The following is a 26,858-nucleotide window of genomic DNA, read 5'->3' on the forward strand; positions in this document are numbered from 1 at the left end:
GCTGCTTGTTTCTTTCTCAAAGACCTCTTGATGATAAACACCTCCATTCATTGTAATTTTGTGCAGATTATTCCTTTCTTGATCCAAAATAGTCTTTTCTAAATAATACAGAGTAGATTAGCATATGCATTTAGTTTTATTACTAAAATTTTAATGCCCACTTGGCAATTTATTTCTCCGCTGAAATGGTGTTGATTATTTCCTTTTCCACACACTGTCTCCAATATTGGAGCCAGCTTGACACGGGTAGTATGTGGGAGTGCTGTGCAGCTGCAAGATGCAAAATCAGGGCTCTTGAATGTTTTTTTTTCTTACTAGCAGATATGGGGTCTATAGTTAATTTCTTTTCCAGCCTGTTTTATAAAGCTTCCTCTTTGTTTTACTGGCTCTCCCCATTAATTAGACATTCTTGTAACTGGATATTCTGGTGATTGGTAGCTGAGGCATTGGTCCCCAGTGATTTACTGTGGAAACAGATTATAAAAATACATTACAGTAATTCATTTCTGAACGAGAAAATGAGGGGTGTGTGGTGGGGCCATCTCTTCTGTCAAGTCTTGGCTCTCTAGGACTTGCCATGACCATAATTCTAACAAAAAAACCTGAATGCAAGACTGAAAAAAGTGCAGACTTTCCCCTGCAGGATAGCAATTGCCTAGCTAACATGTGTGTGAAGAATCCATAGTCCTGATCATTAGCTATAAAATTATTAAAGTCTATCATAAACCTCTCCATAGATGGTAACTCTAAGGTCAGTCTGGAATAGTTCCATGGGAGCCAGTGGGTCAGCATCAAACATGCCTGGTATATATTTCATTCTGGAGACTCTCTGGTGATGTTTTAACAGCAGGAAATTCCACAGACTGGCTGCACTGGCTTAGTCCTGGGAAAACCAGGGCAAAGCAAGGCCCTGCTCCTGTATCCACTGTGGTGATGAACTCTGCAACCTCACCGGATTTATTTGGAACCCTTGTTTGAAATACATCAAGTGCCTTTTCATGGAGTGGCCACAAGTGACAGGACACTGCAGGAAAGTAGCTTTTCATGCAATGGTCAGTGCTATTCATCTTGTCTTAATTTTTCACGCTAAATAACTTTTATAATCATATGTTTTATGTATATGTGAAGCTTGCCTTAATTCCAGTCCTTCTATAGTAAAATATGCAAATAAAAATTAATTTAGTTTCATAACAAAGTACTCTGAAAAAAAAAATAAAAATTCCCAAATCACATGCAAGATCTCACGATTCCCCACGCTGATATTTGATGCAAAAATATATTCACTGTTGTTACCTGGAGCTATCTGCAGTCAGCTCTGTAACCCACTCCATTTCCAGTGTGACAGAACATGGAATTCTCCAGTGCCTCTAATCCAGCAGATGTTTCAGGTGACAGGCAGAATTTGGGAAGCTGTGAGTACAGCCTGCAGAGCCCATGGGCTGAGCTTCTGGATATGGGATGGGGCTCCTGGATATGGGATGGGGCTCCTGGATATGAGATGGGGCTCCTGGATATGGGATGGGGCTGCTGGATATGGGATGGGGCTCCTGGATATGAGATGGGGCTCCTGGATATGGGATGGGGCTGCTGGATATGGGATGGGGCTACTGGATATGGGATGGGCTCCTGGATATGGGGTGGGGCTCCTGGATATGGGATGGGGCTCCTGGATATGGGGTGGGCTCCCAGGGATGAGCTGGCCACACCTGAACAGGACAGAAACCCTCTCTGGACACCATACACCTCCAGGCACCAGCAGCAGAGCCAAATGCCCTCTGTGCAGCTCAGAGGAACCCCAAAGAGGGAAGAGAGCCTGTGCCTGAGACACTGAGGCTGAGTCCTGCCAAGAATACATAAAATAATTCTCTAGTGGCCTGCCCAGCCATGCTGAGTGAAGTGCAGGTTGAGAGGGGAGTGAAGCCCTTCTGTCATACCTGTAAGTAGAAGTGTTGTATGGCATAAAGTTTGGTTACTCCTGTGGGGTAGAGAAATTGGGAGTACAGAGCTGTGCTGGTACATCCAAAAACCCTACCACAGAGAGGTACTGGATATCCTAGCATGGGTCTGGCAGCAGCCAAGGCTGCACGTGGTTCTGCTTCTTCCCCTCAGAACTGGAACCATCCCATTTGGGAGGATTAAGCAGCACTTGAGCATCTGTGAAAGTCAAGGGGGAGTAGCAGCACTGAGCACCAAGAACATGCATTCCTCAGCAGAGTCTGTTGGATTGTGTTTACACTGTGACAGGAAAGAGAGCTCCATGGGCAAGGCTGGGAGCCTGCAGGTCCTGCAGCAGCGCTGGGGATGGGGAGCTCACCAGTGGATGGTGATCAAAAGCAAGGAGCTGCTGCTGAGGGACAGCAAGGCTTTGCACTCGGGCCCAGGCTAAAGCAGGTCTCCTCCTGAGCATCTGGAGATTGGCCTGGATCTGCAGCTGAGACTGTGGTTGAATTTAAATGGCAGGATGAGTATCCTAGACCCAATAAAAAGCTTGGTGTGGAACTAACAAGATTTATACGCTGACACCACAAGCATATCCTGAAGTGCTGCTGCAGTACAAATAATACATCACAATAATTAATCAGTTCAGACAACATGAGATAATGATTTAAAAATCACTGATATCTCTTTCTGTGTTTTCCCCTTCGCTTAGGAATCAGCATTCATGACAGCAAGCTCTCTTATTTTGATTTCCTGAGAGCAATTGAGGATGGCAGAGCATCTGAATACCAGCAGAAACAAAAGCTGGCTGCACCACCTGCAAGCTTTGCAGCGCTCTGCTTAGAACAAACCCTCATAAAGATAAAGGAAATAGTTACCTCGTCTTAGGATTTGCTGTATAACATAAGTTTCATCCTATTTCATGTCTATTTATTTCTGCCTGGCTGGGTCCTACCCCAAAGGCTTCAAAACTTCTCTGCTTGAGCGCTACCAATAACCTTGGCCTATGTACAAATATCATCTTCTGACGATTGCAGGCTTCTTAATTGATTGTATTCTGGTAATTCCACAAAGCAAACATACCAAATCAAGCCTAGAGCTCTTGTGAAGGTAAGATTTGGAAAGGAAAAAGCAAATAGCAAATTATCAGAGCCTTCCTCTCTCCCAAACAAACCCTTTTCCTCCTCTAGTTGTCTGTAAATTGTGTCCCAATCCTGTAAACATCACATCTTTCCAATAGCTCTGTTAAGTTTCCTAAGCTGAGAATGGTTCTAACTAGATATAATGTGTTACTGCAGGCAGGCAGTATGGTTTTATCAGGCAAAAGGAGCATGTAGCAGCTGAGTATAAAGACATCTGATCAGATGTGAGCACATTACAGTGGATGGAGAAGTTACCACCTGTCACCTGGGGCTCTCAATATTCATGCTCTTGGCCACTCCTTATTCTGACACAGACAGATAAGGGGAAACACAGACAAACAAGCTGCCAAGCAGCATGTTTCCGGGATTTTCCACCTGTAAAATAAGAACAATAAAAATAACCACTTCTCTCTAGAATTTGGAGAGCTCTGAATGAAGAAAAGCTGTATGCTAAGTAGTCTTAGACTGTTCTTGTTGGAGTCTACTGAAACGCAGCAGCCTCTAGAGGAAATAACTCTTCCTGCCACAGCAAGATTGTTATCAAGCAAGGGAAAAAAATAATCAAAAATACCTTGAGGGAAACACTACAATCAGAAAGAACTCTAGAATAGGCTGGGAATTTCATGAAAGGGAGGATGAGAAGAAAGAAAGCCTTCAGGATGAGCTGAAGTGAATGAGTATGAAAGGGTCTCAAGTCCTTGACCGAGAAGAAAATGAACTTACCATGGGGGGGGGGGGGAACAAAAATAAAATAAAATATGCTCGGGTGAGTGTAATTATACATATTTTAATGTAATTTTTTAAGGCAGCCCTCTAATATTTTTGTTTGCTTCATCTCTTGTTTTAACCACTACCTTTTCTGGAATGTTTGGATATTTGCTATAATGCCTTTTAGCTTTTACTGCATGTTGTTGTTTATCTCCATGCTTATAATTACATATGTCACAGAAATACAAACTATTTTTGGCTCATTTCAACAACTGCAACTTATTTTTAAAATATTCACATTAAGTATGGCTCTGATAAACATGTTTTCTTTCTTCATGTAAAAAACACCTGCAATTAAAAGGTATATGGATCTCAGGTGTTTCCATGTGAATTGCTAAATGGCTACAAAAAGACTGCCCTTTTGGAATGTTTAGGTTTTTTAAATAGTTTGAATTCTTGCTTCACAGACATTTTCTCCGTTAGAGAAAGAAGACATTGGAGTGAATAAGCACTGGAATTCTGTCAAGTGCTTGACCTTTTCTCCTTTAAATGATGAGACAAAGAGTTCAGGCATCTTCTCAAGAACCTCAGCTTTTGTGAGCACTTCACAGCACACTGGAAAGTTTTCCTGAGAAATATAAACCACCCCAGACATCAGAAGAGCCACCAAGCTACAATGCATTTCTTTAAAAGGTGGGACAGGATGTGTTAGCAATGACTAACTAAGCATGTGATTCACATATATTTACAGAGTCACTTACATTTCTGTTGACTTCTGTTTCACTCCACGAAGCCCTTATCCTCTTTCAAACTGCTCTAATAAGTAAAGTCCTACTTGGATTTTGGTTGGACATGCAGCAAGCTGAAAGCATGCCCATGGATACAGCCAGATGGCCCCACATGGGTGAGGTAGGACTTGGGATATCCAAATATGCCCAAGGATTCCTGATGTCTCCAGATGGGCTGGCAGGGGCCATACAGGAACATGACTGGGGTGGGAATCCCAACAGTTCTTGGTGTCAAAACAGAACAGCAGAGTAGGTGTAGCAGGAAGGTCAAATATAGAGACTGGTCAACTGCAGAGAAAATCTTGACTGCAGTCGTGGACACAGTCTTCTGATGTTCTGAATTGTTGCCACAACCCAAACTGAACCAGATTTGCTGTTTCTCTGTCAGTGCCAACAGTGTTTCACTTGGTGCAGGCTGCAGGAGCAGATCCATCAGTTCATCATCATGTCCTGTTATCAATGCAGCCATCCTTACCATGACTGCAAAAAATAGAAACATTATCAAATGTGGAAACAAAAGAAGTCTCTCTCCTATTTATTTTCACAGTCTTTTCCTCTGGCTTCTCTCCTCTCAGCCTGCCTTTCCCAGCAGGAAGCAGGTGTGAGTAGATCTGAGTGTTCAGGAGTCCAGATGATGTTACCTCACAGCTCATTTCTGAACCTGGCAAAGGATGTGAAACTTGGTTGCTAGAAAAAGGTACTAACTCGCAGCTTATGTCCTAAGAAAGGAACCATGTTTCATTTCTGAAAGTATATGCTCAAAGCACAAATAAAATCAGAAAAAAATAATAATCATTGTCCAACAGCAAACTGAATCTCTATTGCCATGGCAATACTAGAATGTTGTGTTAAACAGAGCTGTATGGTAATTAAACCTTCTGTCATAAATAGAAGCTGGAAAACCAATGAGACCTGTTTCAGCCTCTTCGAATCCTGAGTCAAAATCAGTCAGGTATCAAATAATTGCAGGGCTTGAGTGATGCCCAAGAGAAGGAGAAGGAAAGACCATAGGTTTCCAATGAAGGAGAATCCATAAAAAGCTCCAAAATTTGCAGTGCATTTCTAAACATTTCTAATGTTTTACAGGCATTTGTAGCTGGTTAGAGGCTCTGTGTGTCAGCTGGCAATAGGCAGTTTTACCAAAGTGCTTATTGTAAGTGTAGCTTTAGTAAAAAATGTATAAGGTTGCTTAAATGTATTTTATTCTCTGTAAATTTAGCATTAATATTTATAGTAGTGCAACTGTTACTTTGTCCTTAAGTGGCAAGGCTACATTTAATAATAGTTATTTAAAAAAATAGACAGGGACTTAAACATATTTATGCTTTCAGCTCATTGAAATTAAAATGCAGTCTTAACAAATATAATAGATCACGTGGTTCTCATGTATGAAATACTGCTATACTTCGCAAAGATTTGAAAATGCCACATTTCCCCTTTCTCGCTTTTATGATGGAAAAAATTCAGTAAGTTTCAGCTGAGTCATATCAAGAGAAAGACCAATTGTATGAACTATAACGGAGCTGTATAATTATTTGAAGAATGTATTTGTGTCCTGCAAGGTTTGGTGTTCCCCTTAGAACCGGCAGCTGGTTTTGTTAGGGAAGGGTTGGCTGTAAAGCTTCTCCTCCTTCCAGGAGGTGCTAAGCATCCCTAGCAACTCCTCAAGCTGCACAATCAAGCTCAAGCTGGGGTCAAGCTCTCCAGGACTGGGTGTTTTAACATGAAGTCTCTTTTAACAGTTAGTCCTCCAGGACCCCGAACACTTTGCACCTCAGCTGAGCAATAAAACAAGGTGCCTCCACATCTTTCAAGAGATACTTGGTCCATGGCAGGGCTGGAGCTTGTACTGCTTTTTAAAATACTCAATATCCACCTTGAACAGTTTTTTGTGCCGTGTTAGTGGTAGAAGGGATAAATCCATCACTGAAATCCAAAATTAATCCACAAGGGAACATTTTTGAAAAGACAAAGCAAATGCAAACCAGGTTTGCAGTGCTGGTTCAGATTTCCAGATGCTCTGAAATCTTTTGTTTCCATTTTGGGTTCAACTCAAAATTTCCCACCCACACCTTTACAATTTCATCCTGCCCTGGTTCACACGTATTCCTGGGCTCCTGTGCAGGCTGTGAGAAAAGGCTGCTTGTTAAATTATTCACTTCATCCAAACACTCTACAATTTTAGCCTGTAAAGTATGTATGTAAATTAATGAGGTATGCAACTCATTCAGGCACATTAGGAAAACTGATCATTATGCTATACAATTTGATCACTGAAGTATATTAAAAAGTAACAAGTAAAGTATGCAGCTTGATCATTAAAGTATGGAAAATTTACTGAACTAGTAAAGTATGAGCCTGGGATGACTTTTGTCTCACATGGCACCTCATAAATAAAACCCATAACCACAAAGGAAAACATTCACAAACCCAAAAGCCATACAGGTTTAAGTTGTGGGGGTTTTTTTGTTAGAAAACAGCTGAATAAGGAGGGATGAAAAGAACCTTGTGGAAATTATTTCGAGATGTTTCATATGTCACATGGAACTTCTGATGGCTTTGACATATGTTGATGAGCTTTGCATTATGATTAAGTCTCTAGAATAGACATTACAGCATCTGTATATGAGCAGGATACCCACTGAAACACACCACTGTGGAGCTGCAAGGCTGTGCTGCACAAAAATAGAATTAAAGAAATGTGAAGCTTTTAAAGCAGCGTGATTGCAGTTTAATATTCCAGTAAGAAAGAATCCTGGCTAATGGCACTGAGCTTGGGTGTTGCCAACCAACTGCAGAGGAGCTGAGGCAGGAGACAGAGAGAGCACTGGCCTAGGTGGGATGCTATTAACCACTGGTGGATTCTCTAAGAATATTTGTAAAACCCAGCCCCAGCAGCTATGAACACACACATTTCTTGGCCGGCCTGCCAGCCTTGTGATGAGTAAGGCCTGAGTGGAGATCTGGTTTGGAGCAAGAGTTAAGTGCCTTCAGGACTAAGGAAAGCTGCGGCTGGGATTCAGGCTGCCCCTGGAACAAAATGTCCTTCCCCACTGCCAGCTGTTTCAGAGGTGGAAGCAGAAAAGGGAAAGTGTTAAAAGCACTAATTCAGGGTGTGCTGGTCAGGCCTAGAATAGCAAGGGGCTCATCCAGGATCAGCACAGCTGCCTGGAGAGGGGAATGTATGGGGAAAGGATGGAGTATGGTCAAGGCCAGATATTTTCTGTTTAGCCTTGCTGGGGCTCAGGCTGCTGAGGGATTTGCTGGAAGCTGAGTAAACCTTCCCCAGGAAAGTCCAGCAGCCAGGAAAGAGACAGCAGGGCAGGGTGAGGTGACAGGAGAAGTGACAGATTGCCCCTAGGCCTGTTCAAGGGCAGGAACTGAGCTGCCCAGGGGGTTGTTGGCACTTGGGTCTTTCAGCTGACAAAGGGAATTACCAGAATGAATGGAAACAGATTAGGCAATGGTTTTGGTGTTTTTTCCTTAAAAAAACTAATTTCATCTAAAATAATGTCATTTGGAAATCAGATTGAATTCCAGGACTTCTTTGCAGAAAAATTTGCAGAACATTTCAATATCAAATCAGGCATTTGGCTTAGCTTCATCCTGAACTTTCTGTTTCCACACTAAATTCTCTATTTTTGTTCATGTTTAGCTTCCTGTTCTGAGTTTTTCTGCAGTCTGCCTCATGCTGCCAAGTGCCTTCTTCAGCAGCTGAGTGCCTTTTGTTTTCAGCCAGTGCCATCTAATCAACTGCAGACTTATTTGTTCATCCACAACGCTCTTCCTGCTCCTCCTTGGCCCAGTACCTGTGAGAGGATTCCTCCTATTGAACCTCTGGGTCTTCCTGTTCTGGGCCACAGATTTGACCAGACAAATGACTGTCAGAGTCATGACCCATGGCAGCAGCAGCAGCAGAGATTAGCAGTGCCACAAACTTTGTTCTCGCATAGAGCAGCCATGCTCCAGGGAAATATCCCTTCTGGGATACCTGCATGTTTGCATCTGTTTTCCAGTATTACATCTTCTTCAGGCTGAGAAATATTAAAGCTTTTCTTACACTATAATCTAATTCCATGTTTCTTTTTATCCATACAAAACTTGTTGGAGATTTCCCCTTCCTTGCCTCTTCTCCCCTGTGCATTATCATCCCCAAGCCTCCAATGTGCTGTCCCTCACTGTGCAGGGATATTCTTTTGGCATCTTTCCTCATTTACAAGGCTGCCAGGGTTGCATCTTCCTTCCTTTCTCTGTTCTGAGTAATGGAGAAAAGGTTCTAATGGAATTTCAACATGGCAAGTTGTTCTGTGGGATGGAGCCTTTCACTCTGTATTTACTAAGAGTGGAGGAAAAGGTGAGTAGGGAACACAGGTCTGGGTCAGACACTGCTGGGGAAATAGGAGCAGGGAAGCCTCACTGTGGCTTCTGTTCCTCTGCCCACTTTGATGTGTACTTAATATTTCACAGTTATTTCATGCAATAGTCATTTTAATTGCATTCAGAAGAATGTGGGTCTTTTTCCAGGCAAGGCAGAGGCATGTGAGAAACCTTTGACTCATTTTGTCAAATAATTTTATCAAACCATCGCATATCATTAAATATTCCAAACACTCCCAAGAATATATTATCCTGCAAATGTGACCTCAAAACATGAATCTGTCTGTTGTGAACATTTGGTCAGAAGGAAAATGGCCCATTCCAGAATGACCCTCCATGGATGTTTCATCTTTTCCTTGTAGTTGGGTTTACTATTGCAAGCTCCTGTTGCACAGCAGCTATCAAACCCACAACAGGTGTAAATCAGCACTCAGGTTAATGGAGCCAGACTGATGGCTGCCAGATGAGGACACAGCTCTACATATAAACCAGGGATAAAACACAAGCTCCTCCACAGTGCTGAGGCTCTGAGAGCTGCCTGGTGAATTACTGCTTATATGAACATGAGAAGAAAATGCATTTCCACCCCAATCTATGCTCAGGCAGCTAAGCCTACTGAGTCCACATGTCTGTAGGGAAGAGCATTTATATAAAATCACTTGAAGATATGTGCTGTGAGGCTAAAGGAGAGCCCACAGGCTAAGCACAGAAACCTCTAAAACTGTGTAAACTGTCAAAAGGGTGATTTCTTCTGGCCAAGGTCATTCTCACATGCGAAAAGGAAAATGCTTTTTGTTCCAGGGGAAGGTACAAGAGCCTTCTTGTGTAAGCTGTTTCCAAGGTCTTTTCTTTCTGAGCTTTTCCAGAAAGGGAAGGCCAGACCTGTGACAGGGCAGAGCACAGAACGAGAAAAATTCTAATTTATCTTGATGTACTGATTGCTTTTTAATTAAGCATTCCTCTCAACAGAAAAATCTTCCAGAAACAGGAAGGAGCTGCAGGAATGGAGCTCCACTGAGCAGGTGTGGGTGGTGGAACTTTCTTTTATTGCTAATCAGCACAGTTATGCCATTTATAGAAAAGGACATGAGGCTGTGCAAGGAACTTTTTAAAGAAGAAAAATACAGCCCCGCTTTGAACAGCAAGCAAGCTACCTAAGGTGGCCCATAAGAAAATCCTTGAAATAATGCAAATCTCCCTCTCAGTGAAAGCAGGAGGTGAAAGTGGGTTTGTAGAGTCCTTCAGGAAGGACAAGAAAAACTGTGAGTGGCCAAACAGGACCTGCACACCCCTGAAGCAGCTCATCCCTGCTGCTCCTTTTCCTTCATGAGCTGGAAATCAGAGAAACCCACACTTTGTTCAAGTTGGTTTCAAATGCAGAAATGCCACTTAAATGTCCAGATGCCTGGTCCAGAGGCTGAGATTTTCGGCTCCAGCTCCATTATTTCAGCTAAAGGTGATTATTTTACCTCACAGGTGAGGGAGTCAGGGATACACTTGGAAAGTACTAACTGCACATGGTAGAAGAATTTTCAAGTCCTGGTTTGCAAGAACAAGTGACTTTTTTTTTTTAATTGGCTCTCCAACCATTTTAAGATCAAAGTGTGCTAGGTCTTCTGAAATAAACAAAAACTTCTTGAAATTAAATAAATTAGGAAAGTTTGCACTTACAAAACAGGTTTTTTTTAAAGATTACAGAAGTAACACTTTCCCCAAGACTTTGGCTACAGTAGAAGAATAAAAAGCAGCAGTACAGTGCTTTTTACTTACAGCAGTGTCAGGCAGGCAGAAGGTGCACTGCAATCTTCATTTCCATGGCACAGACCAGCTTTCCATCTGCATGCACAGCTCCACTTCTCCTGTTTCTTCTCCCCACAATCCCAATGAAGTGCCTGTCCCACATGCATGTTTTCTCTAAAGCACTGGTAATACTGAAAAGTGTTTTTGCATCTCAAGATAAAGGAGTTTTTTCCTGATTAGGAAGCAGGTTTCTTGCAGTTCTGTAAGAAACATATTTTCTTTTCCATCCAGTTATAATGATCATGTGAGATGTGACAGGGAAACAGGAGCGCAGGACCAAAAGCCATCTGTTTCTTTTTTGGTATTTCATATTGCATGGAGCAAGAAGGTGGCAAAGCTTCTATGCTTCAACATGGGGGTATAAAATATGATCGTAATATTTAACATGCTGCAAAAAAAATATCTTTGAACCAAAAAGACTTTTTTTTTTTTTTGGTTGTTGCTGTTTTTCTGTTTTTACCAGGACCTCTTACCACAGCTATAGTAAAACTGGCTGCTACTTGTGTTTCTGAAAACTTTGCTTTCAAGATATTTTACATATTTCGTTTAGACAGTGCAGTGGGTGGAAAGTCAGCTTTCATTCCCAAAAATAAGAAGCTTCTTCTTCAAAATTCTGATACAGTTTTTAAAAATTATTATCCTTATTCTTCGATATTGTGCCATTCCTGACACTTATTTTATAAGTAAAACTGGGTTTAATTTAAAAAAACTGATGTGGCTAATTTTGGAAGTTAAATGCAAATGTCGAAGAGATTTCATTGATATTTAACTTCATGAAATTTAGCCTTTTGCATTCAGTGAGATTTTAGGCATTTTCAGGTATGTCCATAACACAGCCTAGCCGTGCTTTACTCTGCAGTTTATTACAACCAACTGCCTTTTGTCTTTTTTATTTTTGCTTGCCATATGACCTCCTCCTGCATTTCCCCCAAGTGTGGATTTCCACCCTGCTCAGTCAGTAGTAAATTCCAGTGGCAGGTTTTGGAATTCAAACACCAGTGTTAGATTTGAAAAATGGGATTGTGTATATCTTGTGCTGGAATGAACACACTTTTCCCCACCCCTTCTCACACATTCTGTACCTTTGCTGCCTTCAGCTCCATCATTTTGCTGCACTACTCCTACTGGGGATGACCAGATTAAAAAGTACCGCCCTAAATGTACCTGAATTTAGAAAGGAAGGGGACATAATTGCCCTCTCTTTCATCTCAGGACTGAAGTGCCTTTTCAATCAAAGCCATTTCCACTGCTTGCTAAAGACTATTCAGATGAGAAGAATACGTTTGGGATTTTTTGGGCTAGTTAACGCTCACTTCCCTTTTTTCTGCGTTAACAGAAAAACCCTCTTTGTAAGATCACCGAATTTTTTCGGCTGATTTTTTTTAGTTTAGGTCAATGTTGGAATCCTGTGCTTTTGTTGGCCTGTCACCAGACTTATAGTCTATTTTTTCCCCCTTAACTACTTGCATAGCCCCTTTTCTCTTTTGTGGTGCAAGCCAGAATTCCTGGAAGCAGGTTTTACTGCCTGCGGGATCTCAGAGTCCGCCTTCTCCATGGATATTTCCCTCTTCAACTGGCTAAATGCCACAGCAGCGATTTATAATTTATTCAGTGGATCCATTAGTGATTCTCTGTGTATGTTTCTTGTCTAGACTGAGGAAGGGCAAAAAGTCATTCTGCCTAAATCTGCTTGGGAGCTGTCAGAGAGAGCCATCCTCTCACAGATACCAGAGGTACTGACTGCTGGTTTTAACACAATTGCACAAGAGTTTCAGGATATTTACTTGTCAAAAGATAGTACAGTATCAAAGGAGGAGTTCTGGGATGCATGTAACTGACATTTCCAGGGGCTGACTGAAGAACAAGTAGGAAAACTATATTATTTTTTCTTGTGAATTTGAGCGTACAACTGAGTAAGTTGGCTGTGGCTAGAGACATGTGTCTGCATACTCCTGTGTGTAAGCAAGCAGTTTTAAAATTTGGATGAAATGGAAATGTTTTCAGACTATCATTCCATGAACATTTGTTGCTGCATTTGGGTGAGATTACTTTTTTTCCTTATCTCTGAGTATGCTTATGAACTACAATAATCACAGGGTTACTGAAGCAAAATCCCAGCGATGCTATTGCTAATAGTGAAGGTGTGAATTTAAAGCCCAGCAGTTGTCTTTCTCTAGCTCCTTATCTGTATGTTTTCTATTTTAAATGTTCCTTTTTTTTTTTTTTTTCCCAATTGAAATTAATCCAGTTGATGGGGGGAAAAGCCTGGGATAAAAAGTATTTCCATGGAGAACTAATGCAAATTCCTTTTTCCCAATAGCTATTTTGTCCTGCCGTCCTCGGACAAAGAAAAGGGTGAGCATTTGACACTTCCTGGCCACCTCTCAAGTTAGTTTTCTTGCTTAAAGGTTCCACCAGATTAGCATTAATAGCCCACATAACCTTAAATTTAGCATGAGTTGCTGAAGTCAGGGCAGTACAAACCTTCAGTGCTAATCTCAGGGGAGCCTGAGAGGCCATTTTTTTGTAAGAGGCTTCTTCTGCTGAACTTAAAATGAAAAAAAAATATTATTTATCTTTGTCAGTGTTGGTTCAGTGTGATTTTTTTCTGCCCCCAAGACTAAGGTGAAACAGAGGGAACCCTGACTAAAAGATTTCAGGTTTTATTTAAAAGCACTCCTGCCTTCCTGCCCATGAATGCATCAGTACCATTGGGCAGAAAACGAAAAGAAAAGACACAAAACCTTTAGAATTGCCCACATGACTGCACTACAGAAAACTGTTGGGGCACTTTGCTGGTTGCAGATAACACCCTCTGAGTCCTCATTCCAACATTTTGGACAACAAATGGCAGACAGCTGTGCTTTGTAGTTACAGCAAAGGGATAGCACAGTCTGCCATGTTATCAGGCACTGTTATGGATGGGTAGAATTGCAGACGGAAGCACTGAAAACAAACTAAAAATATTTTCCTTTCTGCCCTTGAAAATTGCCCAAAAGCCCCTAAAACAGCCTGTGTGCTCTCCTCCTAATAGCCACACTTCTGGTGAGCTACTGAACCTGAAGCCTCAACGCCAGGTGAATGCAAAGGTGACACTGTGGTCCTACTCTTTTCTCATCCCTCAGAAATGCCGGGGTGGGCTGAAGGCTGAACCTGGCTGAGGCAGGAGAACAAACACCTTCCTGAGCTGTGGAAAATCCCTTGGTTTCTTTCTCTTTTGGAAGCAGTGAGGCAGGCATCTCCAGCTGAAGAGTCCTCCAGGCTAGATCTTGTCTACTTTACACTCAAGAAGAAGCAAAAGGACATGGGAGCTATTTTATACTTAAAAGAACCTCAGACAAGTGAAGAAAAAAATCTTGATAGAAACTGTCATCCATAATAGTAACTAGAGGCAGGCCTGAGGAGCCTCATTTATATAAGCACCAGCCTCTGTGTGAGTGAGATTCAAGCCCTGTATTTCCGGAGATATTTTGATTTTGACAGGCCCCTCAAAGACATGCCTACGTAGATCTATATGGAGATGCCCCAGGAGAGCCTTCTAATCTGGGGAGAGGTTTGCCACTGCTAATCCATACCTCTGCCATTCTGACTGTCGTCATGGCTCAGAGTTCTTACAGAAATGTTACTGATAGTCATAGTCTGGATGACTTCATGGAAAATGTCTTCTTTTATCCTTTCCTGGATGATGCCCACTGACTGTTTGCCATTAGCAAGGCTCAGCTGGAGTCTGTCTCAAGGAGTAGATGAAGAATTTCTCACTGAAGTCTGGCTTCTTGGTCTTCTGAATTTGATACTGTGACCTTTTTAATAAAAGCCTGAGGAGGGTAAACATGCTGCAAGCGAGGTGTTGATTAATATCCTGCCTAATGACATCCCCCTTTTTATCACAGGCCCTTTTCTCCTCTCTGCTTGAACCCCCTTGACTTGCTTGAACTATCTGCAGTCCCTCAAAAGGCTAAACATCGGGTGTTGAAAGAGTTTCTAACTATAGCTAACCCAGTTCTCAGGGTATTGTTCTATTTAATTGAAGTTTGTAATACACATTGAGATCCTCGTGTGAAGTGCAATGACAAGCGCAAAATAGAATTGTTTATAATTCATAATGTGGTAGCAGCCAGGCCAATGGGGGAAAGTTGAAAGGAAATTCAAAATGTATCCTTTGCCCTTTGAAGTCTGACTGCAGCTTGGCACATGCATCAAAGAGGGGACTAGTTTCCTTTAGGGCTTCAGTCTTATTCTGCTGAAAAAGATCAAATCAAAAGCAATCTGAGGTTCCCAATTAGATCTATATTAGAAATCAATAATGAACACCCTAAAAAGACATACTATGCCTCTTGAAACAGTCACGAAGTGAGTGCAGCTCATTTAAGGGCAGGTTGTGATAATCTTTGCTTTGATTTGCAGCTTATATCACGAGCCATCCTATTTCATTCACGACTTGTGGAATAAAGCACTGCTCAGTGGGCAGTGAGCTCAGACTCAGCCTCACAATTCCACACGTGGCCCAGAAGGTGCCAGGCCAGCAGGAGCCAGTGTGCCCAGGTCTTCTGCAGAGATAGGGTTCTTGGGAATATCCTATATATGATCCTAAAGGCTGTGAAGGTTTTCCATGTTCCTTTCTTCAGATTTGTTTTTGCTGTCAGGGTGAAACAATTTGTTGGTGGAAGTAGAGTAACTGAGGAACTTTGGTGGAACTTCTGGGATGGTGGTGTCACTCAGGTGCACCTGACAGCATGAGAAATTCCCCTCAGTGGTACTTAGCCAGGATGTGATCGCAGCATGTATTTGATTTACATCTCATGTTAAGGCGTTATTCTTCTACACTGCAGCTCAATCACTGTGTCTAATCACAGGGTTTAGTAGTTTAAACAGCACACTAAGGACCCAATTCAATTTAAAAATGTCCTGCATTTTCTTTTTTGTCTTGTTCTCCCAGTTTTGTGCGAGTTTCAGCAGAGAAACTGTGATTTTAAAATTTTTTTAATAGGATGGGCCCTAGGATTCTTTCTATTCCAAAACATCCTCTCCCTTTCTTTTTGATATGTTTTTTTCATATCCTTTGTACACAAATAAAATTTCTGTATTTAAGCACAATCAGGTTTCTGAGAACAAAAACAACCAACCCCAAATTACAAAGGCCTCACAGGTGCAAAAGCAGCATAAAAAAAATATAGACAGCTTATCTGCAGTCGTCTAACAAAGCTAGGCAGGACTGGCAGATGAGATTTTCCAGTGGCTGTTTTTGCTGGCCTGTCCTAAAACATTCTGCTGGATTTTCCCTCTTTCTGGTGGATTCCAAATTACAGCTGTTAGTGCCTGAGAGTTGAACAGGTAGACTTGCCACGAAGGCCAGTGATCTAAGAGAGGTAAGAGAAGTGGATTATTAATGCAGAAGTTTTGTTTCATTTTGGCATCAATACTTACAGATCCTGTAAAAAATGCATTTTGGTCCTCTTCCCTGCCACGCTGGCCTCAGCCTAGTGTTAGGATTCATAGAAAAGTAGGGAAATCATTCCAGGAAAAAAAATTAAGTATTCCCCTTGCAGAGCTGCATCCATGTTCTTTAGCACAACCAAACCCACAACAGAAAAATCAAATATTTAGAATTTTTCATTGCCTGGAACATGCTTGAATTTTCTGACTACTTCTGCATGGAAATGTTTAGCTACTGAAAAAGAAATAACAGATTGAGCAAATTAAAGATGCAAACAAATTGTCAGGGCTGGTAAATCTAAACATTGGCCCATTGTGAGCTCAATTATTGCATTACCTATAGGTTCTTTCTTGAGAAGCCCAGAAAATTACCTGCATGCATCCTTTGTGCTTTGATCCAACTTTTGGAGAAAGCAACAGAAAACTCCTTGTTACTATTTGTGCAATGATATACACATTAAGCCAAAATAATAAAAAATTGCCACAGCCCATGTAATGCCTACTGTCATTTTGAGAACACTAAGAGTGTACAATACACTCTTTTTACCTAGAGTTTTGCAGACCAAATTCAAATCAGACTTAGAAGCGCCTCAAGTGGCTGTAAGGTCCCATTTAACTGCTTGGGATCCTGCTCTGTGCATCAAGGTTCCATGGTAAATTGGCCACACTTGCTGAAATGTGGGGAAACACAGCAGCTAGTGGCTCAAGAGCTTTTGTTGAAATAAAAATCAAGCTGGAAATCAAAAGTGCATGGGATGTATACTAGGATGGCCCCAACTTTCTGCAGGCTGTGGCTCTCCTGCACACCCAGAACTGCAAGGAAAGCCCAGAGGAGGCTCTCCCACTGCTGCTGGTGGTCACTAAAAAATGCAGCAGCCAGGGCTGGTCAGACACACTGTGCCCTCATAGCTCTCCTGCCACATGCATCCTCCCCGAGGTGTGAGGAAGAGGCAGAAGAGCCCCAGCTCCACACAAGCTGCTCCCCTCTGCTCACAGCACTGCCCCAGGGCAGAGGAGATCAGAGGAGACACAGAAATCTGGCTCTTGTGGCCCAGAGAGGAAGGCATCAGTAATAGCATCCCAGTCGAGTTATGTAGTAGGAACAGTGCCAAATTCCAAATCTGCTCATTCAGCGAGCATGCTGCATTTTTAGGCTGTTTCTGACTGTGCCTAATTAGTTTAGATATGGTTAGTAGCAGCATTTTATAGAGAAATTACATTACCAAACTGTTTTTAGATGTGCAATGAGCATATTGCTACAAAGGTATGAAGAAAGCATCATTAGGAATTATCAAGTATTCACTACCAGTAGGGAGAGTAAGGTAAAGCCATTAAGTTTTGCCTCAAAGTACCTCATTATCTTACATAAGGTTTCCTTTATACACAAACTCGATACTGTGAAATTCCAGCCCAGTATTCTGGAGATGATAAAGCAATAATATTTAAGTCCCTATGCAGCCATTCCAAATATTTTTTTTTTTTATTTATTCTATTCAGGAAAAAAAAAATGAAGGTCTCAATCCATGTCTGAGCATGTTTATTATAAGGTAGTATTCTGAGTTAAATTTCCTCATAGATTTCTCAGTCCATTCCACCTAAGTATACAGATACAAAGCCCAAATAAACCCCTTTTTTTTTTGGTGGCTGGCACAATTCCTTCTCTTCCTCAAAGGCCTGAGAGAATAAACAGCCTAAGGCTTCATGGAAGCATCCAGGCTCTGAGCAATGAAAATAACCCAAGCTGCAGTCACCATAAATTGCTTTCTCCCTCCATTCAGTCCGCAGGGGTACTCAGTACTTTGGGTTGGAAACTGCATTATTTGTGTACCCACTCATTCCTTTGCCTGTGACGACTCCACTGACATGTACAGGTGGCACCTAATTACAATAATAAATACCAAGAGAGTTTAGGGAGAAACTGAGATGGAGATGTATTTAAAAAAAAAAAAAATAAACAGGTGGTAGATCAGATCCAGAGCCTGCCAGAGGACTGGAGCTTGCTGGCTTTGGGAAAAGTCCCTTACTCATCACTCTAGAGTTAAAGTTTTGGAATTAATTTTGCAGTTCAGAGTGCAGCAATGTCATAAGGTTACATTGAGCCAGGTTAAAACAACAGGACAAAACATGTCCCAGGGAAAATCAACCCCAGCAGTGGAACCATCGAAAGGTTCAAAAACTACTCACACAGGAAAAAGTCTAGAAAGGGGTGGGGTTTTTTCTTAGATACCTTAGCACTCCCACCATTGGCTTATGCATTCAGTCACTTTTAAGAAAAACTTCACTCTGAAAAATGAACACTGAGGAGAATTAAAAATGAGTGAAAAAGAGTTGAAACAAGGCAAGCGTAACACATGCGAAAACACTGAGCAGAAGTAACACTGACTTCAGAATCAGTTTAAAATAATAAAAAGTTAGGGCTTTGACAGTGATTAAGTAAATATACCATCTGCACTTCCCAAGAATATCAAAATGTTATAGGTTAAAATAATCTTGTGTAAACAGAATCTTGCAATAATTTGTAAACAAGTACTCAGCAGCCAGTCACAGACGAAGGCATTCTTACAATCCAGCAGCTTTTCATTCTGCAGTGCAGTTCTGACCAGTTGTGTTCATGATGCTGTCAGCAAATGCCAATCATTTTCATCCAATTTTGTTGGCCAAGTTCTGGACCAGAAGCCAAATCAGTCTCCAATGCTGCACTGCTGGACGCCAATGAAGAAAAATTTTAAACTCTATGATAAAGTTGTATGGACTGTTCAATATCACAGATGTCAGACAGGTCAGTTGCACTCATCAAATAATAGTCAGGAAATTTGAGCTGTCTAACCTAACCTTCCTGATTGAAAATTATCATGATTTTCTTCTAGGCTAGGGATCTGCGTTCTCTGCAAGTCTTCAGATACCTTTTATCTCCTCAAACAGCAAATACACACTCACATATTCTGAATATCAGTGTTTCTCCACCTAGCTCCATGGGAACTTTGATTTTTGCTTAACCTCACTAATTCCACAATCTCTAACATTTTTAATAAACTAGGAATAATAATCACTATCTGTTTAGGAGTAATTCTGAATATTTGCTATTCAATTGCAATAAAAAAAAAAACCAGAGTGGGCCCCTGAACCAATTTAATGCTGTGTGTGTAAGGACATCCCCTGGTTCCATTACTCCTTCAAAACACTGATCAACCAGCAGGCAGGATTCTGAAATGCAGTAAGCAAACACTTGGCTGCAATTAGCCACAAAAATGTGGCTTCAGAGCTTCCCCTTCCTCTGGAGCTGCAGGAAGCTGGTAGATACAAACATGCTCCATTATCCAGTCACAGAAATTACATGTTAAACCTTCTTTAGGACTGGTGAGAATGTGAAATGTGCTGGCACTGCCACACAGCTGAAAGCTGAGTCCCTGGCTGGTCCTCTCTGAAGGCTGAGCAGCAAGTTCTGTCTGTGGCTGGATCAGCTTCACTCCCTGATTATCACTGCAGTTTTCTTGACTGCGTGGGCACTGACCATGCTCAGGGGGAAAGGAGTAAAATTCAGACTCCTTTGCATGGGATTTTTATTCATCATGATCCTCCAGGACACGATGATTACTATTTGCAGTTAAAGCAATGACAACAGCTTTCAAGTCAAGCTTTCTAACATGACATAAACTAGGCAAAAACAAAAATTAGAAAAAACCAAGCAGGCACAAAAATCAACACTAAATCTTCATGGATTTAGATCAAGAAGCAATCTCTGATTCCAAAATCCTACCAGACAGGTATGAACTTGCTGTTTGACAAGACAGAAAGTAATTTGTCGAGGTACAGATCCCTTTATCACCTAGGTAACTTAATTTACTAAAGCAAGGAAATTAGCTTTCTACTAACTTCTTCTACTAAAACTGTTATTTGTGGCTGTTCTGTCTGCAAGAGGTTATCAGTGATTTCTGATGCTGAGTTGTGAAGAGGGGAAGGAGCAGACCAATCTGAATTTGCCAGAAAACTAATGACAACCAGCACAGGTACACAAGGACATGCTGGGTCACTGGCCTGTTGCCTGGTTAAAATTCCTGAATGTATCTAAACCCAGAAGTAACCCTCAGCAATTAATGCAATATATTCTTCCGTGGCAGGGCACTGAAAATATTTAAAACTGCTGAAGTGCTGAAAAATGTACCAGGTGAAATACCTGAAAGATGCAGGACACATGCACATGTGTTTTAGCATCAGGTGAAGCAGATGATGCCCGTTCCAGTTGGGTTCTCACTTCTTCAGGCTGAGCCTTTGTCCCGTGGGAATTGAAAGTTCAAATTAAAATGGCATCGTGGGCACTGTGATATGGATGGGGCTTTGCACAGTTTGAGTGATTCAATTATTTCTTGTGTTTCTCAGAAGAAGCATGGAGAGGAAGAGAGTTCACCTCCTCATCACAGCTCCAGACAGTAGTGAAAGCCTTTTAAACTTGTACTTACTGTAAATTAGTTTCTTTGCACATGGGCAAACCCCTGCACAAGCAGGTGTTCATACATGCATCCCAGAGAAACAGCATTAGCACAGGAAGAGTAAGAGATAATAAAGGAAGGCTTGATTTGCTAATATTCTGGGAAAATTAAGAGTGGACCTGGGTCATCAGTGTGGTTTTTGAAGAAATTTTAGCAAGATAAGCTAATGGTTTTACTTCTAGCTCAAAGCACTGGAAAAAGTTTTTAGGTTGTCTCTGTGTTTTGTAGGTTCTTCATCAGTAAAGCACTGATATGACAGAAGTTACTTAATATTTTAGAACACTATGGTGGAACTTCGTCTTCAAAAATATCCTATAATTGTTATCTCTGGGCGTTGTTCCAGCAGGATTTGGTCAAATGCAGGAAACTGTAGATAAAGACAGTGACTGATTTATAATTTCAAACTAATAAATTAATTGAGAATGGTTTTTTTGTATCTATTCATTAGAAAACTCAAAATAGTTTTAAATTCTGACAATGGTCCCGTGTTGTGGATTAAATCTACACAGTGAGGGAATTAATTTTGCATAATCCATTTATCAAAAAAGAAAAAGACAACAATTAACATTGTCAAAATAATGCTTCCTAAGACGTCTCCAAAAGCAATTCGTTTAAGAAAATTATTTTTAAATTTTATACATTTTATTAATGACACACTCTTAGCTCAAGTAAAGAGGCTTACAAGACATGCTATTGAATTTTCTCATTTGCCATTTTCCAATTGTATTACTTCTAATACATTTGCCTTCATTATTAAAAAAAATCCTATTTCTCAGTGCATATTTCTATCTATCTATCTATCTATCTATCTATCTATCTATCTATCATCTATCTATCTATCTATCTATCTATCATCTATCATCTATCTATCATCTATCTATCTATCTATCTATCTATCTATCTATCTATCATCTATCTATCTAGCTATCTCTCTGTCTACACAATAAACAGTAATTGCAGGTAAAATCTCTGGTTAGATTACCAGTTCTAGAAGGAAATATTTTTTAATATTTTGTGGGGTACTTGGCAAGGAAAAGATAATAGTTGGACCATTGAACTCTTGTGGTAATTAAAGAATAACATGATCATCAGCACCTGCTTCCTGGGATTATATCAGCAATTAAACACTTACCCACTCTGAAGAACTGATAGATAAATATTTCACTGTCTGATTCCTAAATCAGTTTCCATCAGAATGCCAAAGAGCTCTGTCCTTGTCACCTGCACTGATTTGGTATCTTTCTTTCTCCCAAGTAGCATATAAAGGGAAGTCAAGAGAGATTATGGGGGGAAAAAATTGAGGACCTTTTGGGTGTACAAACACACACACATATAAATATATATTTATATCTCAAGGAAAGTCTTTGGAATAGAGGGATGTATTTTTTTTCCTATTATTTCTAGTGAATGTATGAATCATTGCACGAATCTCAAAGGTTCTCAGTGAAGAACATTTTAACACGTGGGGCTTGTTGGGGGGGAAAATGCTTCTTTTCATCTGGAACTTTTCAGGCAAATTCTGTGAAGATTTTAAGTAAAAAGCTTTGGGGAGGTCTAAGGTTGGATGTTTTGTATTCTTTCTGTTTTATCTTCTAAGATTTGTGTCGTTTGTACTCTACTATAAAATAAATACATTTGGAATTGGATGTATTTGGAAAATATAAGCATTAAAAAATGTTTTCTAGGCTTTTATTTTCCAAATTGATGCCTGTCTGTAAGTCCCTGAAATTTCTACTTAGCTAGTTGATTACCAGAGAAGACTGAAACTGCTGTTATTTAGGGATGTTTTCCCACACTAGATCATTGCAAAAATTCCTAATTCCATTAATAGAAAACAAATTCTGTTATCATTCCATACAGTTTATATAGTCAATTAATCACTCATATAAGTTAAACAATGCATTGCTACTTCGATACCTAAGATTAACACAAATATTACATGAATTATTTTTACAATAGTCCATATAACCTCGGAGAAAAAGTACAGTAAGACTGTATTTAACACAAAATTAATCCCTGCTGGTTGCTGGCATGGAGTGCAGCTCCTCGAAGGGATGGAGGGGTTGTGTCCCTAGCTGTGCCTTTTTCAAGCCACCCCCACCTTCAGGACAGGCAATTCAGGGAGGGGATGGATGTGTCTGAGCTTCCACACACATTCTGCCACAGGATTTTTCATTAGTTCGACTGGCAGGAGTATCAAATCCAACAACTCCAAAGGGATTAAAGAACAATCTTTTTGCTGTGCAAACAAATCAAATCATGCTGGGTTTTCTTACTGAGTTCTTAAAGGCAGGGATGTCACTTACCAACTGTTTATACAACCTCAAAAAAAGAAAAACCAACAAAAACCCAACAAACATAATTTGAATTGCCAGCATTTTCACATAACCAAGGCAATTTTTTGTATAAAAATTGCAAACTGCTGGATGGATAAGCTCTGTAATAGAAGAGGAATTGGGGTTTTTTTGGGAGCTGCTGCTGTCCAAGGGTCAGCCATGCAGCCAGGAGGGGCTGGAGAGAGCCCCTGTGCTTCCATCACGAGATAATATGGATCGTCTTCTACATGGACAACTGGCATGGAGCCTGCAAGGCTAGAAATAGAGTGTGCTTCAGGGAAAAAAAACAAAAACACCCCTCCCCCCAAAAAAAACCCCAAAAAACAAACAAAAAAACCCCAAAACAAACCAAAAGACAACAAACCAACAAACTGCCTCCATATTCAGTCACTTGTTTGATTCAGACATTATTATGTGAAGCCACCACCACCTGCACTGCAAGAAAACCTACATCAGCCAAGCACCACAGACCTTTCAGGTGGTTAAAATACAATAAATATCACTCAGAAAGGTATTTTTACATAAAAACCAACCATAAAAATAAAAGCAAGTGTCTCTCCAGGAGAGACCTCTTGGAGCAGGACAGAAAGCTCTTTGCTAGAAGCATAAGGAAGCCAGAGAGGGGAAGGATGGAATCAGAGGAGGGAAGGAAGAAGAGGTCTGTAGACTGCAGCAGCTATTTCTATCCCAGGCTTGGCTGGGAGCCTGTGGAAGCAGAAATAGTCTCTCTGTGCTCAAAGGATGAAGGAGGGAAGGGCAGAGAGAGGGGCTGAGGCTGGGCAAAGGGGCTGGAGAGAAAGGAATGAAGGAAGACATTCATATGGATCATCTTCTATATGGACAACTGGCATGGAGCCTGCAAAGCTGGAAATAGAGTGTGCTGCAGGAAAAGAAAATCCAAACTTCCTCCAAATACACTCATTTGATTAAGGCATTACCATGTGAAGTGCCTGCATCTCTGTGCAATTACTGTTTTTATCAGAATGATATGCAGCAGGTCATGAGCAGTAAGGAATGCTCCAAACATGGGAAAATGAAAGTCAGATTTAAAAAAAGATCCCTTTTCTAAAAAATAATTTTCTTCTGGTTTTGAATTTTTCTATGCTAAAGGCTGTCATGCAGTGGAAAGAGCATTATTATGCTGTGAAAAGAGTCATAAAGAGAATTTTGTATTATATCAATACTTAAAATATGCAAATATGATATCTTCACAACGCCCCAAAATTATGCTTGGCATGAATTCTTAGCAACAATACAAATATCATCATCTTCAAATAAGCAGGTATAACATGCTGCTCAAATAGCTGTAAAAACAACCTCATCACAGCTCTGGGAGCATCCAGAATTCATCTTTGATGTAGGTAGATTTAAAGTAGGAAAGGGAAGAAAGTTGTCTTAAACATCAGGGTGTATTGGGATGAGCCTTAATGGGACGAGCAACTACATATTTAACGTGGAAAGGAGACCTGCTGCTGTGCATTTACAGAGCTGCTGTCAGTGTGACAATGGGGTTGCAGTGCTGTGCAGGCAGAGCTATGGGGGCTAAATGCCATGGCACAGCTGCTCCTTCCATCCCAAATCCCCACTGAGACATAGGAGCTTCCAGTGCCTTGGGTTAGCTAGAGTCTGTCTTGGTCACTACACCTAAATTGTCTGTGATTTTTAAAAAAGACAGGAGGGAAATAGTAAAATAGTTCTTGCACAGATGTTTCATTGTGTGGTAGAGATCCTTTCTCGCCTTTCAGTGTAAGTAATTTTACAGGACTTGATCCTGACCTCTTTAAATCAAGAACCACACCTCTGGCTCTGGGAGATTTATGCAAGTATTTGAGATCAGGATCAGATCTCAATAGTCCGTTTGCTTTTATTTTTCTTTTTTTTTTTTTTTTCTTTTTTTTTTCTTCTATTTTTCTTTTATTTTTCTTTTATTTTTCTTTTATTTTTCTTTTATTTTTTCCCCCCCACAGGTTTAGGAAAAAAAAAAAAAGCATCTCTTTCCACTCACTCCAGAGCAAGAGTGGCAGGAGGGTTTTGCCTAAGGAACAATGCATCCTTCTCTGTACACTGTACAGAATTCCCATCTTGTGCATTAGAATAGATGTTGAAACAGTTCTAATTAACATTTTTAATTTGCATTTTAATTGCCTGCCAGGGTGTGAAATGACATGCCTAGGTACAGGAGCATTTTCCTTGGTTGCAGAGGTTTGCACAGTGCCAGTGAAGCTGAAGCACCCTGGCCACTGCTCATTTTGCAGCATTTCCCACAACTAAGGCAGGGCCTGATCCAAATCACAATAAGTTGAGTCAAAAGGATTCACATCGATGTTTGTTTGCTTGTTTATTGTTAGTGAAGGGAACTCCCATAATTATTTTCTGTCTGAAGATACACATCAGACCTTGATTTTAAAATTACCAGTTGCAAAGAATCAGTACAATCATTCAAAGGTTGTTTTGGTGGCTAATTACTCTCTTTGTAAAGAAAGTACCATATAAACACACATGAATACATACATTTTTAAGATGATGTTCTTGTTTCTGATATGAACTTGCCTCTGTGAGGCTTCCAGCTGGTGCACCCTGCAGTTACAGAAAGGTCACAGCAAAATCAACTCAAACCTCTTCTGTTTTCAGCAAGACAGAGTGAGCTTCCCAGATTTTCACCTCTTAGGGCCAATTTTCCAGCCCTTTCCCCATTTCCACAGGTTTTCTTGGAGCCAATTTCAGCTTCTCATATTCCTACTCAGCTCAGGGATGTCTGAACTGGGACATTTTCAAGTCTCAGCCACAGGGTTGCCAAAGGCAGAGGACGTGCAACCTCCTTCTGCCAGCTTTGCCCAGTCATTGCTGCATTTGCTCTTCTGGCTGCAGCACTAGCTGGGCACACCAGGCTCTTTATGCCAGCCAGACACACATCCAAGTTCTCTTTTTTCAGAGCTCTTCTCCCCCAGGCAAAGTCACTCCATGTCCTTGTGTTCAGGGACACAGGTTTATACATGGCCATACTGAAATGTAGGACCGAGGTGCTGGGCCTCATTTTTCTAAAAAAATTCTAGACCAGAGAGTACCTGTGAGATATCCCATTCAGTATTTCCTGCAGTCCAACACTTGGTTCATCTTTAAAGTTTCACTTTTTGGGGTGGGGGAGGCAGGTTTCCTGATCAAGATGTAGCATATAATTCCATGTATGACCCTGCAAAATATATAGCCTCCTTAAGATGATTTGTGATTTAATTGCATCATTTGCTGGATTTTAATTCATTTATTGTGTGCCATGTCAAAATTATATCATTCCTGCTTCCTCCTCAAAATACCAGACAGAGGTGCCAAGTCATGTGCTTTACAGAAGTCTATTACCAAGTCTATTACCTTAACACTATTTCATTTGTCACCCAAACTTGTAATCTCATAAAAAGATATCAAATTAGTTTGAGAAGATCCATTTACCTTAAACCCACCTTGATTAGCATTTAATTTTATTAGCCCCTTTTAATTCTTATAATTCTTTATTACTTTATTGCACAATCAATCCCTTCACTGCTTTTTCTCCCAGGGATCAAAGTCTGGGTAATGCTCTCTCACTTTGGCAATTTTCTCTTCCTTTTTATGATATTGGCACAATTTCAGCCCTCTCTGGGCTGTTGAGACTTCTCTCATGTCCTAATGTGTCTGAAAATTCATTCATTATTAGCAGTTGAAAAAAAACCTACCTTTTCAGATACAACTCTGAATCAAGGAATTTGGTAATTGCAATTTAACATGCCCTTTCTGGACTGCCAGGCTTAAAAATAACTGTGCAACATCCCTGCTGCTACCACAGGCCACTTGGTCTGCAATAGCAAAGATAGCTTA

The sequence above is a fragment of the Lichenostomus cassidix genome, chromosome 1Aa (genome assembly GCF_008360975.1).
Source record: "Lichenostomus cassidix isolate B80296 chromosome 1Aa, HeHo_3.0, whole genome shotgun sequence".
In the NCBI taxonomy this organism is placed as follows: Eukaryota; Metazoa; Chordata; class Aves; order Passeriformes; family Meliphagidae; genus Lichenostomus; species Lichenostomus cassidix.